Below are 17,059 nucleotides of genomic sequence, written 5' to 3'. Positions count from 1 at the left end.
TAAGTTAAGTCACAGAGTTTGCTTCTAAAAAAAGCTTCTTTGTTGCGCTCTTGTATCTTGTTAGTAGATCCCAAAAACTGCATAACAAGAGTTGCAAAAAATAGAGAAATCACATTATCAAAATTTTCTCGGCCTTCAGGCCCACCTTGCATGATGTAGGCTTTACTATTCGGAACGAGGTCTGTTGGGGTATAAAGCCCAATGTGGTCGCCCAGGTAAGTGGGCGGGCCGCCAGGTATGTACACATATTCTTTTGTTAAAACCTAATAAGAACTCACTATGCTCTACACATTACAACAGAGCGAGTTCACCATATCGTCGTGCTCTTCTTCTCGCACTCTCTCTCTCGCGTAGCACTTCCGCTCGTACTCCTTCAACTGGTATCAGAGCTCAGATCTAGGCTCGGGGCAGCATTGCAGGAAGCTAGAGTCACCTGCTCATATTGGAGTGAGATTCGACAGGCGAAGAGACGGCCCCAAGTCCTGTGGGACAGCCCAGAGGGCTAGGTGTTCTGAGAATTTCATTCTGAGGTCATCTCGGCCACCGTTCGGCTTCGATAAAGTTCTGCGCATGCCATTTTCTACTACGTGGCCTCGGCGGGTGCAGATCCGACTCTGCAAATTTGGGGTTTCGGCCTATGACTGCAGGTGCTAAGGATATCGGCACTCCCAGAGTGCTGATTTGTGGCTGTCTACACATCGAAGGACGGCTCAGTTCTTGGAGGCGTGTCACATACGACACGGGCGCATCTACACACAGATTGTAGGCGACATCCACTAGTTCATCAGGTAGCTTGTGTTTGCTGCTTGATATTCTAGATTTCATCTTGACATTGCAGGTACTTCCACATGGGATGTATTGTCAGAGATAATGTATGTCTGTTGAGGGTTTGCTAGCTGTGAGTCACGCAGCAAACAACCGCCGCAGTGGTTACAGCATACAGTGGGAAATTTGTGGATGTATGATTTTGTGGGAAGTCTATTGACTGTCAGATTTACTGCAGCCTTTTTCGAGGGTCGAGTGAGGTTTTATTGAGCTGGGGGAATTCTCGAATGTTGAAATCCTTTCGGTGATACAGGTCTTGGAGCGATCCCTCGAGCACCCTTAGATAGGCAGCTAGGATGTATTGACTATGAGTTAGACAGTTGGGATTGCATCTTTGCTTTACTGCCATTGAGGCATTGTCACAGTCTATGCTTACAGGACAATGACAGGATAGTGAGAGACAGTACAGGTGCAGGACAGGTTTACCCGCAGCTTACAGTGTTAGAGAGACAGTGGTTTTTTGAGCTGTTTTTGGTCTGTTTTTTGAGTACACCAAAGCCATTTTACAAAGGAGACTCTGCCAAAATTTCAGCAGAATCTGAAGCTTTCTCGGTTCATTTGACATGTTGATATTGGTTCAGAGGTGAGTTTACAAGGGAAACTCTGCCGAATTTTTCCCAGAAAAGTAAACTATTGTGAAGCGTAGCTATGACTGGATCACAGGACACGGCTCTTTACAATATCAAGAAGTTGGATGGAACCAATTTCCCATTGTGGAAGAAGCAGATTTGGCACATGTTGGTACAAAAGAAGCACATAAAACCTATAAAGCTCAAGGGGATAAAACCAGAAGATATGGACGAAGATGAATGGAGCGAAATGGATGAATTGGCACTTTCTACCGTTATGCTGACTTTGGCATAAAGCGTTTACTTCAATGTAGCAGACGAGATGTCGGCTTATGAAGCATGGACAAAGCTGAGCGATCTTTATGAGAAGCACATTGTAGCTTCACAGGTATACTGGCTTAAGAAGCTTGTTGACTCGAAGATAAAAGAAGGGACACCTATGTCCAATCATCTGAATGAATTCAACACCATCTACAGTCAGATGTCAGCTCAAGGTGTCAAGTTTGATGAACCTGTTAGAGCTATGTTCCTGTTGATCACATTGCCGAAAAGTTGGGACACTTTTCGCACAGCTTTGAGTAATTCTGCACCTCCAGATGGTTTGACCATAGCAGGTGTAGAAGGCAGTCTGCTTACTGAAGAAACCAACAGAAAGACAATGGACAAAGGCAAAGGAACGACCTTAGTTGTTAGGGGAAGGACCAAAGAAAAGGACAAAGGTGGAAAGAGGAATCAGTCTCGTAGCAAGTCCCGCAATGCTAAAGGCAAGAGTGACATAGAATGCTACCATTGTGGCAAGAAGGGTCACATGAAAAGAGTCTGCAGAGAATGGAAAGTAGAAAAAGGCAAAGAGAAAGCTGAAGACCATGGTGAGAAGAACAAGTCCTCAGTGAAAATTCAAGAAATAAATGTGACAAACACTGTTGCAGAGGATGACAGTCTAGTGTCAGGAGACATCTACTTCTTGAAGAATACAATGGACTCAGCTCTTCTTACAGCATCTGATGGACATGCACTGAGTGACTGGATTATAGACTCAGGGGCATCACTTCATGTGTCTCCAAACAAGGAGTGGTTTACCTCTTATGTGACCACTAAAGATCATGTTCGGCTAGGCAATGGGCAGACATGTGAGATCTTAGGTGTTGGAGATGTTCAATTGAAGTTTCAGAATGGCTCTTCTTTCACGCTAAAGAATGTGAGACATGTTCCCGCAATTACAAAGAGCTTGATCAACACAAGTTTACTTGATGATGCTGGCTACGTCACCACTTTTGGACAGAACATGTGGAAGATATCCAAGGGTTCTATGACAGTAGCACATGGAGTAAAGTCTAGAGGACTTTACATGATTTATTTATCAAATGTCTCTAAAAATGTAATCAATGTAGCCGAGCAGCCGAACGTTTCTTTGTGGCATAGCTAGTTAGGACATATGTCCAAGAAGGGAATAGAAATCTTGTCTCATTCTGGTTATTTGCCTGGCTTTTCATTTAATGGTTTTGAATTATGTGAACATTGTTTGTATGGTAAGCAAACACAGCAGCCACATAAGCATAGAAGCAGTAGAAGAGATACACAGTTGGCACTTGTTCATAGTGATTTGTGTGGACCTATGCCTAACCTATCTCTAGGGGGAGCTTCTTACTTTATGACATTTATAGATGATTACTCGAGGAAAGTATGGGTTTACTTTCTCAAGCACAAGGATGAAGCGTTTAGTGTTTTCAAAACGTTTGTGACACTTGTGGAGAATCAGAGTAGCAAGAAGCTTAAATGCTTACGCACTGACAATGGTGGAGAGTATGTTTCAAAGGCCTTTCAGGACTTTTGTGAGTCAAAAGGTATAAAACGTGAACTTACTTCTCCTTACAATCCTCCTCAAAATGGTGTTGCTGAGAGGATGAATAGGACCATACAAGAGAAGGTCAGAAGTATGTTGTCTAATGCACAGCTGCCAAATGGGTTTTGGGCTGAAGCTGTATCAACAGCTGTTCATCTTATAAATAGATCTCCTAGCAAGGTTTTGCAGAAGGATTCAGTGGCAGAAATGGTATGGTCAGGCAAGGTGCCCTCATACAAGAATCTCAGAGTCTTTGGCTATGAGGCATATACTCACGTTCCAAAGGAATTTAGGAACAAACTTGAGCCAAAGAGTAGAAAGTGCATCTTTCTAGGCTATGGTAATTCTGGTGAGATGGGGTACAGACTTTGGGATCCCGAATCCAGAAAGGTTATCCGCAGCAATGATGTTCACTTTAATGAAGCCAAGTATCATTCTAAACCAAAGAGGGTTGAGGAGATTAGAAGAGTTGTCTTCCAAGAAGATGGATCTGCACGTGCAAGACAAAATGTCAGGGCTCAAGAGGAGCAAGGACAGGATAGAGTGGAACCACAGGTTGTGGCTGAGCCTAAGCCACCTATTTTGCGTAAATCTGGACGTATCACGCGAGCTCCTGATCGGTTTGTTCCATCTATGAACTATGTCATGTTGACTGATTGCAATGAGCCTTCATGTTACAAGGAAGCAGTGCAAATGAAGGACTCTGGGAATTGGCAATTGGCCATGCAGTCAGAGATGACAGTTGTGCATAAAAACCAGACATGGAAGCTAGTTAAATTACCACAGGGCAAAAAGGCTCTACCTTGTAAATGGGTTTACAAACAAGTATAAGATCACCGCTCATGATAGTCAACCAAAGTACAAAGCAAGGCTTGTTTCCAAAGGCTTTAAGCAAGAACAAGGCATTGACTTTGATGAAGTCCTATCTCCGGTGGTCAAGATGACTACATTGAGATGCTTTCTTGCATTGGTTGCCATATTAGATTTGGTGTTGCACCAAATGTATGTCAAGACAGCGTTCTTGCATGTTGATTTAGATGTGGAAATTTACATGCAGCAGCCAGAAGGGTTTGTTGAGAAAGGCAAGGAAGATTTGGTATGCCAGTTGTTAAAGAGTCTTTATGGCTTAAAACAATCACCGAGGGCATGCTACCATAAGTTCCACAAGTTTATGCTTTCTCAAGGCTACAAACGTAGTGAGTTCGATCATTGTCTATATACAAAGAAGGCTAAGGATGGCAGTTGGCTGATCCTTATTTTGTATGTGGATGACATGTTGATTGCTGGCAAGCACTTGGAAGAAATTTCAGCTTTGAAGTCAAAGATGGCAAAATCGTTTGACATGAAAGACATGGGTGAGGCAAGTCATATATTTGGTATCCACATTGAGAGAGACAGATCAAAGAAGTTGATTTGGTTATCTCAAACAGAGTATATTGACAAGGTTTTGCAATGTTTCAATATGGAGAAGGGAAAGGCATTGAGTGTTCCATTGCCACCATATGTGAAACTTAGCAAATAAGATTGTCCTGTGTCTGAAAAAGAACAGGCTGAAATGGATAAGATTCCATATGCGTCTGCAGTGGGTAGTTTGATGTATGCAATGATTGCTACTCGCCTAGACATTGCATTTGCAGTGGGAGTAGTAAGTCTATACATGTCAAACCCAGGCAAGAAACATTGGGAGGCAGTGAAAGGAATATTGAGATACCTGAAAGATACAAAGAGTATGCGTATATGCTATGGGAGTCAGGAGCTAAGTGTAAAGGGTTTTACAGACTCAGATTATGTAGGTGACTTAGACAACCGAAGGTCTATGTCAGGGTATGTCTTTACATTGGCTGGTGGAGCAGTATCATGGCGTTCTAGATTACAAGATTGTGTTACTCAGTCTATTACAGAGGCTGAATATGTTGCAGCATTAGAGGCATGCAAAGAATCAATTTGGCTCAATCGACTAGTAACAAATTTGGGAACCAAAGAAGAGATGCCTGTGTTATATTGTGATAGTCAGAGTGCTATACAATTGGCTCGCAATCCAGTTTATCACTCAAAGACAAAGCATGTGGATGTGAAGTATCATTTCATCAGGGAAATGCTCGAGGATAAGAAACTTCAACTTGTCAAAGTTCACACCACAGAAAATCCTGCTGATCTACTTACAAAAGGACTTCCCTCAGAGAGCTTTGCACATTTTCGCAAGCAGTTAGGTGTAGGGTAGTACATCACTTCTCTACATCTCTTGTATATTAGCTTGTATAGTAGCTTCTCTCACACTTAAAGTACCACATTGGACTTTAAGTGGGAGGTTGTTGGGGTATAAATCCCAATGTGGTCACCCAGGTAAGTGGGCGGGCCGCCAGGTATGTACACATATTCTTTTGTTAAAACCTAATAAGAACTCACTATGCTCTACACATTACAACAGAGCGAGTTCACCATATCGTCGTGCTCTTCTTCTTGCACTCTCTCTCGCGTCACACTTTCGCTCGTACTCCTTCAAGGTCATCCCACCATGCCCTCACCATTCCCCGAAAACATGCTATGATCATAAACACAGATTGTCTCTGTGTCAGATCCTTATAGTTGATTCCATAATGGGTTGAGTTGTAGGTGAACTCAAAAACCTTCCAGATCTGTTCTTGAGAAAGACCATCAATGTCGAGTATTGTCATATCCCCTATCTTTGTTACTCCTTTTAGATTCGAGGATGTTGACAAAGGTGATTCCACTTTGACTCCTTTCTGTTTCCATTTTGATGGGATTCATAACCTGATCTTCTTCATCAGAACAAAGCATAATCTCGGAACTAATTACTAACTCATCATCAGAGGAAGCCTCTAGGATAGGAAGTATTTGTGGTAGCAGCACATCGAGTTCATCCAATTCTTCTTCCTCATACTGCACACATGCATCATCTTTAAAAACTGTCCAGTCACTATCCTCTGGTAGGATAGTTCTAACAACTTCACCTTGTTGTTGTCGTTGCTCCCAAGTTTGGACTTGAGCATTAATTCCCCATTTAATATTAGGATTAAACCCATATTCTAAGTCCTTTGTTGCAAACGGTGACATATCTGCAGGAAATTGGGTTACTGATTCAATAGTGGGTTCATGCAAAACTGCTGAAAACATCCTTGGGAAAGTTTTGTCAGTAGATTGATTATCATACTGAATTAACTGCACAGGCTTTGCTTCCTTTCCTTCTTTCTTATCTTCCATTTCCTGATATAATACCCCCCGGGGGAAACGAGGTGAACTGAGTAAGCAGGGAAAGTTTATTAAGTACCTCATACTGCAAAGCAGCAAGCTCTTTTAGAGCATTAGTGTGCCAATTCGCAGAAGTCTCCAAGGGTTGTAACCGTGTATTGCAAAAGGCATGATATATACAATGATATAAATCCTTATCATTGATATCCTTATGATTCAATACCTCAATTCCATTTGCACCATAAGCAGAAGCCATTATGGGATTGCATAATTTACATTGAAATAAACCATATGAATCCTTGTAACTTTATGGATGAAGACAGACCAGAGATGGATATGCTCTAGCAGATGAAGTAGACTTAGCAGAGTTTGATGTAGAGGCATAGTATTGGGGTTTAGCCAGTACAGCTTCCAACTGCTTCTTGGACATTGATCGACCAAGTATCTTATACTGGTTTGTAGAACCGATCTTTTACACTTGCAATGGAGTTGAGCATTCACTTCATTTAGAAGGGTCTTAGAAATATCCAACTGCCATTCATGAGGAAATTGGACTTCTTGCCAAGTAACCATTTCAGGTAAGGTACCCTGAGTAGTCTCGTCAACCTTCATGACATTTTTTTGTCCCTTAACTAAAGAAGCATCCTCCTTTAAGTACCCAGAATTGTACACGGAAGGTAAACATGTGTTCACAGTTCTAATGATCATGCGATAAGCGATTTGCAAGTGATCTGAACTATGTTTGAGATCCAAACCATGGGTTTTGATTAACAAAGAGACAATCTCATCGAAGTATTTGTCAGTGAGACTACAAGGGAATTTAGGAAAACACTCTATGTAGATAGGTCCGTTTGAAAGGCTTCCTTACAAGACACTAATAGTTTGGTCTGCCAAATTTTTATGCCTAGTGTCCAGTAATGCTCCAATGCATGAGACGTTCAAACCTTTGCAAAACAAGGGGATTATGCTTATGGCTATATATCCTGTATGCATAAACTGGTGACCTTTCTTCAAAGCCTTTTGCCTAAAATCAAAAAGCTCTTCAAAGAGATGGATAATATGAATATCCATCTCAATGTCTCTGACAGTAAGTTTTCGATGTGTTTCATGATACAGGGTGTTGGCTGAAAGGGCAAAAACCTTGTGATGTTTATAGATTTGAGAAGAAGATACCTTTGGGAGGCTCCATTTTCTAGAGGGATTAGCTTCGTCGAATTCGATATGATCAGAAAGTAACTTCTTAAAGGAAGAGATGATCATAGCTATAATGATAGAGGCTAAGGCTTCACACAGTTAGGTGATGTTGAGGGTGATTAGAGTACTAGGGTGCTAAGCACTTGATAGTGAACTTGATTGGAAGATATAAGGAGCTGACAGTGTCTGTGTCTGAGCGGCACCAAGCCTAGCGACTGCGACTTAAACAGCTATGGGCTTCCAATTTCACTATATGAAGGTTCTCATTAATCGGCTTTCACTCAACAATTACCACTTGCTATAATAAAGCACTTAAACCAATTAACACAAGGCTCTGATACCAATTTAAGCAGGATCTAGACAGAAATGATAATTGAGAAACAGAATTTGGGGATGTGAAACGATGTAGATAACACAGACAAGGTAGAACAAAAGCGGTACTTGATTTATCATAAAGGACTACGAGCTTAACAGAGATGAGCTGCCAAGGTAAGGCTTGACTAGTAGGCGTTCTATAGGTAAGAAGCTATTCGCTCTAGAGTGGTAATGAAGGTCGCCTTTCAATTGCAAAGACATCGCTCCTTTATAGGGGAGGATCAAGTTGCTTTAGTGCGGGTATCTTTACAGGTGTCAAGTAGAAGACCGTACTGCATATATTTTACAAAAGTAAGAAGTCACTGCTAAGATCTTATCTTTTTTGGAAATGATGTATGACATCCTTGCTTAGGTTGCCTTAACGCGGGATAACAAATCAGCAATATTATTTTTGCAACCAGGCACATATTCATAAGTCACATCAAAATGAATCAGCTTGTAGGCCCATCTGTATATGCGAGCATTTCCTACTTTTCCTGCATTCTTCTCTTGGAGGAACTTATCAAAATGCTTCAAGTCACTCCTTAGTGTGAATGGGATCCCCAATAGAAATAATCTGAATGATAATACCACATTCACACCAGCTAGAAGTTCTCTTTGGATTGAATGATACCACTGCTCAGCATCTTTGAACCTTCCAAAAGCCCATCTACAAATAATAGGGGTATCATTAACTTGTTCACACAATATACCTCCCCATGCTTCTTCAGATGCATCTGAAAATACAATTAAAGGATTATTAGTAGGAATTTGTAAGGGAGGCAATTTTTGGTAGATCTCCTTTATCTTATGCACAGTAGCCGACAAATTCTCAGACCCAAAGAAATATTTGCTCCTTTCCAATTGCTTGAATGGCAGTAAATCCTTTATAAGATGAGGGTATTGTGGCGCTATCCATTGTAGACAGATGACAAAGGATTGAACCTGTTTGCGATCTTGCAGTTGTTCTGGAAAATCCAATAATTTTTTCAAAACATGGTCTTTTCCATGTGTTTTAGGATACAGGGTGTTGATTGAAAGGGCAAAAACCTTGTGATGTTTATAGATTTGAGCAGAAGATACCTTTGGGAGGCTCCATTTTCTAGAGGAATTAGCTTTGTTGAATTCGATATGATCAGAAAGTAACTTCTTAAAGGAAGAGATTATCATAGCCATAATGATAGATGCTAAGGCTTCACACAATTAGGTGATGTTGAGGGTGATTAGAGTACTAGGGTGCTAAGCACTTAATAGTGAACTTGATTGGAAGATATAAGGAGCTGACAGTGTCTGTGTTTGATCAGCGGCACCAAGCCTAGCGACTGCGACTTAAACAGCTATGGGCTTCTAATTTCACTATATGAAGATACTCATTAATCGGCTTTCACTCAACAATTACCACTTGCTATAATAAAGCACTTAAACCAATTAACACAAGGCTTGACTAGTAGGCGTTCTATAGGTAAGAAGCTATTCGCTCTAGAGTGGTAATGAAGTCGTCTTTCAATTGCAAAGACCTCGCTCCTTTATAGGGGAGGATCCAGGATAGCTTCAAGCATACACGAGTGCGGGTTGCTTTAAAATGAGGGTATTTTTACAAGTGTCGCTTAGAAGGCTTTTGGCATAAGTGAGTGCAAGTTGCTTTAGTGTGGGTATCTTTACAGGTGTCAAGTAGAAGACCTTAGTGCAGATATTGTGTCGCCTAGAAGGCTTTCGATATAAGTGAGTACTCAATGAGTACAAGTTGCTTTAGTGCTAGTATCTTTACAGGTATCAAGTAGAAGACCGTAGTGTAGATATTTTACAAAAGCAAGAAGTCATTGCTGAGAACTGCTGAGATCTTTTCTTTTCTGGAAATGCTGTATGACCTCCTTGCTTAGGTTGCCTTAACACGGGATAACAAATCATCAATATTATTTTGGCAACCAGGCACATATTCATAAGTCACATCAAAATGACTCAGCTTGTAGGTCCATCTGTATATGCAACCATTTCCTACTTTTCCTGCATTCTTCTCTTGGAGGAACTTATCAAAATGCTTCAAGTCACTCCTTAGTGTGAATGGGATCCCCAATAGAAATAATTTGAATGATAATACCGCATTCACACCAGCTAGCAGTTCTCTTTGGATTGAATGATACCGCTGCTCAGAATCTTTGAACCTTCCAAAAGCCCATCTACAAATAATACGGTTATCATTAACTTGTTCACACAATATACCTCCCCATGCTTCTTCGGATGCATCTGAATATACAATTAAAGGCCCTCTCTGGCCTGTCTTCATCCAAAAAGTTACAAGGATTCAGAAGGTTTATTTCGATGTAAATTATGCAACCGCATCATGGCTTCTGCTTATATTGCTAATGGAATTGAGGTCTTGAATCATAAGGATATCAATGATAAATATTTGTCTCATTGTATGCCATATCGTGCCTTCTCCAAATACACGGTTACAACCCTTGGAGTCTTCTGCAAATTGGCACACTAATGCTCTGAAAGAGCTTGCTGCTTTGCAGTACCAGGTACTTAATAAACTTTCCCTGCTTACTCAGTCTTCACCTCTTTTTCCCTGGGGGGGTATTATATCAGGAAATGGAAGATAAGAAAGAAGGAAAGGAAGCAAAGCCTGTGCAGTTAATTTAGTATGATAATCAATCTACTGACAAAACTTTCCCAAGGATGTTTTCAGCCGTTTTGCATGAACCAACTATTGAGTCAGTAACCCAGTTTCCTGCAGATATGTCACCATTTGCAACAGAGGACTTAGAAGATGGGTTTAATCCTAATGTTAGATGGGGAATTAATGCTCAAGTCCAAACTTGGGAGCAACGACAACAACAAGGTGAAGTTGTTAGAACTATCCTACTAGAGGATAGTGACTGAACATTTTTTAAAGATGATGCATGTGTGCAGTATGAGGAAGAAGAATTGGATGAACTAGATGTGCTGCTACCACAAATATTTCCTATCCTAGAGGCTTCCTCTGATGATGAGTCAGTAATTAGTTCCAAGATTATGCTTTATTATGATAAAGAAGATCGGGTAATGAATCCCATCAAAATGGAAACAGAAGGAGTCAAAGTGGAATCACCTTTGTCAACATCCTCGAATCTAAAAGGAGTAACAAAGATAGGGGATATGACAATAATTGACTTGACGGACTTTCTCAAGAACAGATATGGAAGGTTTTTGAGTTCATCTACAACTCAGCCCATTATGGAATCAACTATAAGGATCTGACATAGAGACAATCTGTGTCTATGATTATAGCAGGTTTTCAGCGAATGCTGAGGACCTAGTGGGATGACCTCAATCCGGATAGTAAAGCCTACATCATGCAAGGTAGGCCTGAAGGACGAGAAAATTTTGCTAATGTGATTTCTCTATTTTTTGCAGCTCTTGTTATGCAGTTTTTGGGATCTACTAACAAGATAGATGAGCGCAACAATGAAGCTTTTTTCAGAAGCAAACTCTGTGACTTAACCCAGGCTAAGAAATATTAGCAGCACATGACACAACTCATGTATCATTTTCCTGGTGGATATTTCAAAGCAAAGTATAAGCAATATTACCTGAATTCTTTTCTTGAGCCTTTCTCTAACTTGATCAAAGAAAGGATTAAAGCAGCATGTTTGCATGTAGATAAAAACCTTTCTCTAGCACAAATAAATTCTTTCATAGATGAAGTTACAGATTTGGAGTGTGCCAGGATAAGGGTCAGAAAAGAAATAAAGTAGGTAAAGGGATTTAATACCAGTTTCTATGAAAAAGAAACGAAAGCTAAAGCATTTGGATGCAAGACCTCCAAAGAATGTAGCTATAAAGTCAAATCCGTCGAAACAAATTCGGAAAAAGATTCAAGGTTGTTCGCAAGAAAAGAAAATTGAGCAAAGAAGAGCGAAGGCAAGTTAGATGCTACATCTATAACAAGCCTGGCCATATCGCTTTAGAATGCCCAAAAAGATCAAAGAAGTTTGGAAATGCTGTCCTGAAAGACAGATATGAATATGAGGTAATCTACTGCAATACCCTGGAAAATAAGGACTTCCCTATTGTAGAATATATTGATTTTGATGCTGATGAAGAATCTACCTCTGAAAGTTCTTCTAACTTAGAGACTGCAAAAGAGCCTATGTGTGCGTATGTCGCACGAGTCAATGCAAGGAACTTGCCGATACACCGCCTGCGAGCCACAAATGGCTCCAAGCACACAACAAGTCTAAACTAGTAAGCTCAAAGATGACGATGGTGTGTCACTCACCGCTCTACGCTTGCTTCGTGGAGGATTCCTCGCCGCGAAGAAGAGGGAGACGCCGCTATGCCGCGCTCAACCGCTTCGCCACCATCGTGCCGTCGCAATGCTCGATCGCACTCTCTCTCTCTCTCTCTCTCTCTCTCACGCATACACACACACACACACACAAGGAGATGAAGAAGAAGAAGATGGAGATGGAGCAAGAGCACTCTTCAATTGCACAAATGAGAGAATGAGTGAATTTTAGGTTTAGTTGACTTTTATATGAGCTCACCCCATTCACACTTGGGCGCCCATGCTTAGCCAACTAATCCCTTGAATGTTCCAGTTAGAGTGCGCCTCTCATCGGCGATCACTCTTACCCTTTTCCTATTGGATCGACAAGCCCGGTACCTGACTCTACCAAGTAAATAATACAATGTCCGTAGTAGGTGAGATGGTGTCCGTGAGCCGTGAGGGTTAGCATGCCCCCCTTCCTGATGTAGATTCCGTCCTCGGAAGCTATTGAGTTGAAGCTCATTCGTCGAGGTGGAAGAGCATTTGAGATGAATGTCCTTAGCCTTCTTCAGTTATTGCAAAATCAAACAACATTGGCACAGTAATTGCATTCTCATATAGAATTAAAAAGCATATGGAGTTGTAGGCAGACAATGTGATTGGTAACAGAATTTTAAACCATTTGTCAGCAATAAACATTAAATTGCAATATAATCAAATGCATAAACAGATGTAAAGGTAAAAAATTAAAAAAGTATGGGGTCGCTAATTTAACGGTCGAAAGGCACTAAAGATCGACTATTAATACCATGGGTAAGCTTCAATCAATCAAGGTGAGTTTTTGAGCGTCGTGACTGTGTCTGAGAGAGAGAGAGAGAGAGAGAGAGAGAGAGAGAGAGAGAGAGAGAGAGAGAGAGAGAGAGAGAGAGAGAGAGAGAGAGAGAGAGTCTATCCTCTTGCTACGCAAGCTACGGAGCCGCCATTGGAGAAGCGACACCGCCATTGTGTTAGCAACGGCAAGAGCTATGCACGGATACCAAGCGTGCGTGCATTCGGCTTTTACGCGAGGTGAGATCCGACGAGCTTCTATGTGAGTTTTCTCCCTACCTGTGTGTCGGAATTGAGCGTGCCATATATCTATAGAACTCTTTTTGGCCTGTCTTAATACGCGTTTACCGCATGGAGTGGTTACATGTTGAGATTGTATTGTAGATTCATAGGGTATTGTCCTTACTTAGTGTAGATACCCCCCTTTGAGTTCGAGGTTGATTCGATGACTCTAGATCATGTTTCGGATAGCATTTGTTCGTAGTACGGATTTCAGTTACTTGTGTATTTTCTCTGGTCAATTAAGTTGTTTAATCGCGAGAGCCAAGTATTTCATGTTCGAGGGCTAACTAGAGGCTACACCTAGAAGACCTTGTAGTTAAGCTACGATAAAAGGAATTTCTAATGAAATCATCGCCTGACTGATTACTTTTTCTTTGACCCCCCAAAGTTTTTTCACAGTGATTCAGTTTTGATGTGTGCTTATTTTGTATGCCTTGGGTTTTTTGCTTTTCAAGGAAAAGCGTCCACACTGGGAACCTCTAGGGCTCTAGTACCATAGGCGATACATGTGAGTGAAGTACCAAATCAAGCTGAGATTTCTCTTCCAGCTTAAGATTTTACATTATCGCACTTTGATTTTTTTTGTTTGTTCGTTTTTAGCATTTTAATTTTGTAACTTTGGGGGGTCATATAACACTGTTACACCTCCCCAGGCTCATCACACTAGTAAACTCCCTTTATAATACTTAAGCTAAAGGTCAATAGGGACTAAGCCCACTAGAAAGCCCTAGTATATTTCACACAATGCTGCCATGGTATTAAGAGAAGATCTCTAACACCTAGCTTGGTCAAACTAGCTTAGTCGGACTGCTTGATTTTTAAACTTAGAAAAGTGATTATGACAAAAAATTACATTGAATTTAATGTTTGGTGCTAAACAAAGGCACTAAATATTATGCTACCAATCACAATCAAAGCAGACAAACATAGATGCAAAAAAGATAAGGGGCAATGCTAATGGAGAAACACCTGTTTGAGTTGATAATTGTACTTGATTTGAAGAGTGAGTTGAGATAAAGATTCCATGAAGGTCCAAATCCTAACCACAGCAACACGTCCCTGTACACATGAGGAAACACAAAGAATACCTCTAGGAGGCACATCAGTGGGAAGAAAGAACTTTGCTAATCACTAAACTCTAAAACAGAAACACTCCTATTGTACTAATCCTACCTACCCTCTATCACTCGAGTGATGAGGATCAAAGGTGTTTTATGACATAGGTTTCTGTTTCAGTGAACTGGATGTGAATGTGTAGGTCTGGGTCAATGTTTTGACTTTTATTGTGCATACTCGTTTGCTAATTGCTCTTGCTCTTTATTATTTTTGTTTGTTGTGAGTATGAGGCTTTATATGTACATTCCCTAAGATTGGGAGATTGAGAGGTCAGGGAAGAAGGTTGTGAGGGGAGTGAGTGAATGATGACTATCAGCAAACACTCCCCCTTCCTTAGGTAGACCATACCGTTTGAAATGTGCTTGTCACCCTTTGAAACCAATTGTTCCAGTTGGTAATAGGTGAGGATTTTTGCCAATAGTTTTCTATTACCTTAGGTGCCTCGTCGAGTTGCAAGGGTGGTAAGGTACTCTTCCAGGATCGAACTTGAAGTGGTTCATCAGGTGATTCTTGAACACTAGGAGGTGTGGAATCCTTTGTAGCTTTATGGAGGTCCACTATTGTAGGTGGAGGCTGTGGAGAGTTTGTTACCTCTATGGATGCATTACATGAGGAGCTAGAAGCTTCATGGGACTCCCCCCTTCCTGAGCTAGGTGGAACAAATTGTTCTTTCTTTGGTACCCAAACTAGCTCTGAGTGCGTGTGTAGCATTCTGTGATTTTTTTCTTTCCACGATCGTCAATTCGTTTTGGAGCTACATGATTGGGCGCACAGGGTCATGTGACAGGTAAGAACACAATCTACGTTTTGGCACCCAGATTTGATCACTTCCTTGATAGTAGCCTTGGGCTTCCAATAGTTTTTTAGGAATCCAACGCCACATTTCCTTACATTTCTTGGAGTGAGTGGGACGTTTCTTACATGGCTTCTGTTTTTTAGCGTCAGCCCTGGTCGCTAAAGAAGATTTAGGGACCCACTTGTATGTTTTCTTCGTTATGTTAGGATGAGTCTTGCCATAAGCTATATGCATTGCTTGTAGCATATTTAAGGGTACGGGCATTTCATCCGTTACCCAAGTCGTCCCCCTATTTCCCCAAGTGTCTATGGTTGCTGCTAGGTGGACCCAATCCACATTGTCCGACTCAGTCATCCTAGGTAGTACATCCGTATAAGGAGAATCTTCCCCAACATCAGTGTCTGCTTTACATGTATAACAATACTGCAATGGAGCGAGTGAATTGTGGTGTCAGGTCTATGATCAATTATAAACCTGTTTCCTAGAGGATGTGCTCGACCTGTTACAAGATCCACTCGAATGATAGAATCTTGGAACTGCAAGTAGACATGGTTTTTAGACGAGTCATGTACCATTTTTGCTTCCCTCATGAAAGGACGTCCTAAGATCATCTCTGATGCCATAGTCTGTTTGGAGAAATCCATAACAATAAAGGTAATCCTTATTTTATGTCCAAAGACATTGATCTGAGATCTTCTAGCATCCCAATAGGTTTAACAATAGACCCATTGGCCATCTTCACTACTATGGTTGTGGTCGCAAGGTGAGGTCTTCCCATAGTTTCCCAGCAATTTTTAGTCATAATGCTAACCCCAGCGCCACCATCAAGGATTCCCTTCATAGTTAATCCCTTAGTAGTGATTGGTATGGTCGCATTAAATTCATCACCCTCAAAGTATTGTCCCAACTTGTTAACATGTATTTCTATAACAAGGTTCTCATCTAGGTTGGGTTGTGGATCTAAGTGTTCCTCCTCTGTTGGCATCTCTCCAGCTCCATCCATCTGCAAATTGTGGTAGCCCAAACTTTAGTTCTCCATTGAAGAATGCTCGAAGAGCTGAGACTAGCTCAGGGTCTTTATATAGTTTGGACATGATGGTGGTTCTAACTTTTGAAGACATGAAATCCATCAATTTGGCAATGTTTAACGGCACCTTTTGGCCTTGAGTCCCTTGACGTGGGGAAGATGGGATCTCCATTTCATCGATCGAATCAAGTAGTCCCTCTGTAAATATTCTTTCCATCAAGAAGTGAGTATGCCCACTTTCCCATGACTTTAAGTCACTTTCTTCTTGGATGACGCTAGGTATGGCTAAGGGTCTATGGTCTTGGTGAGGTTGTTGTTGCGTAGGGAACACGGTGTCTGTAATCTGGATCTTCCTAGGTACTGGTTCTAGATCCCTTTGGGTATCTTCTACCAAACTCCTTAATTGCTTGACTTGCTCAATCTCCTCTGTAGAGTTTGGGTAAGTTCCTATCTTCTTTTTGGATCCTGGCCATTGTGGCTCATGAAGATCTTCCTTGTTGGTTTCTATCTTAGTGGTCGTTTGGTCTCCATGGTTTCACCTGAATCCAAATTCTCTTCAGCGTCGTTCATATATACGGGGTCGTCACCAGTCCCTATGTTGGTCTTTGAACTGGGGTGTGACTTCGCTGCTTTTTGCGATCTCTTTCTTCGTGTTTTCTTCTTTTTATGAGATTAGGCAATTGATGCCGTGTCTCTTTCCTCAAGGACATAATTTTGTTTTTGGAGCATCGATCGTGTGAGTACGTTTACTGGTACCAAAGGT

Source organism: Adiantum capillus-veneris, chromosome 2 (genome assembly GCF_014529385.1).
Source record: "Adiantum capillus-veneris isolate H3 chromosome 2, ASM1452938v2, whole genome shotgun sequence".
Lineage (NCBI taxonomy): Eukaryota > Viridiplantae > Streptophyta > Polypodiopsida > Polypodiales > Pteridaceae > Adiantum > Adiantum capillus-veneris.
Note: the sequence above shows the minus strand (reverse complement) of the source record.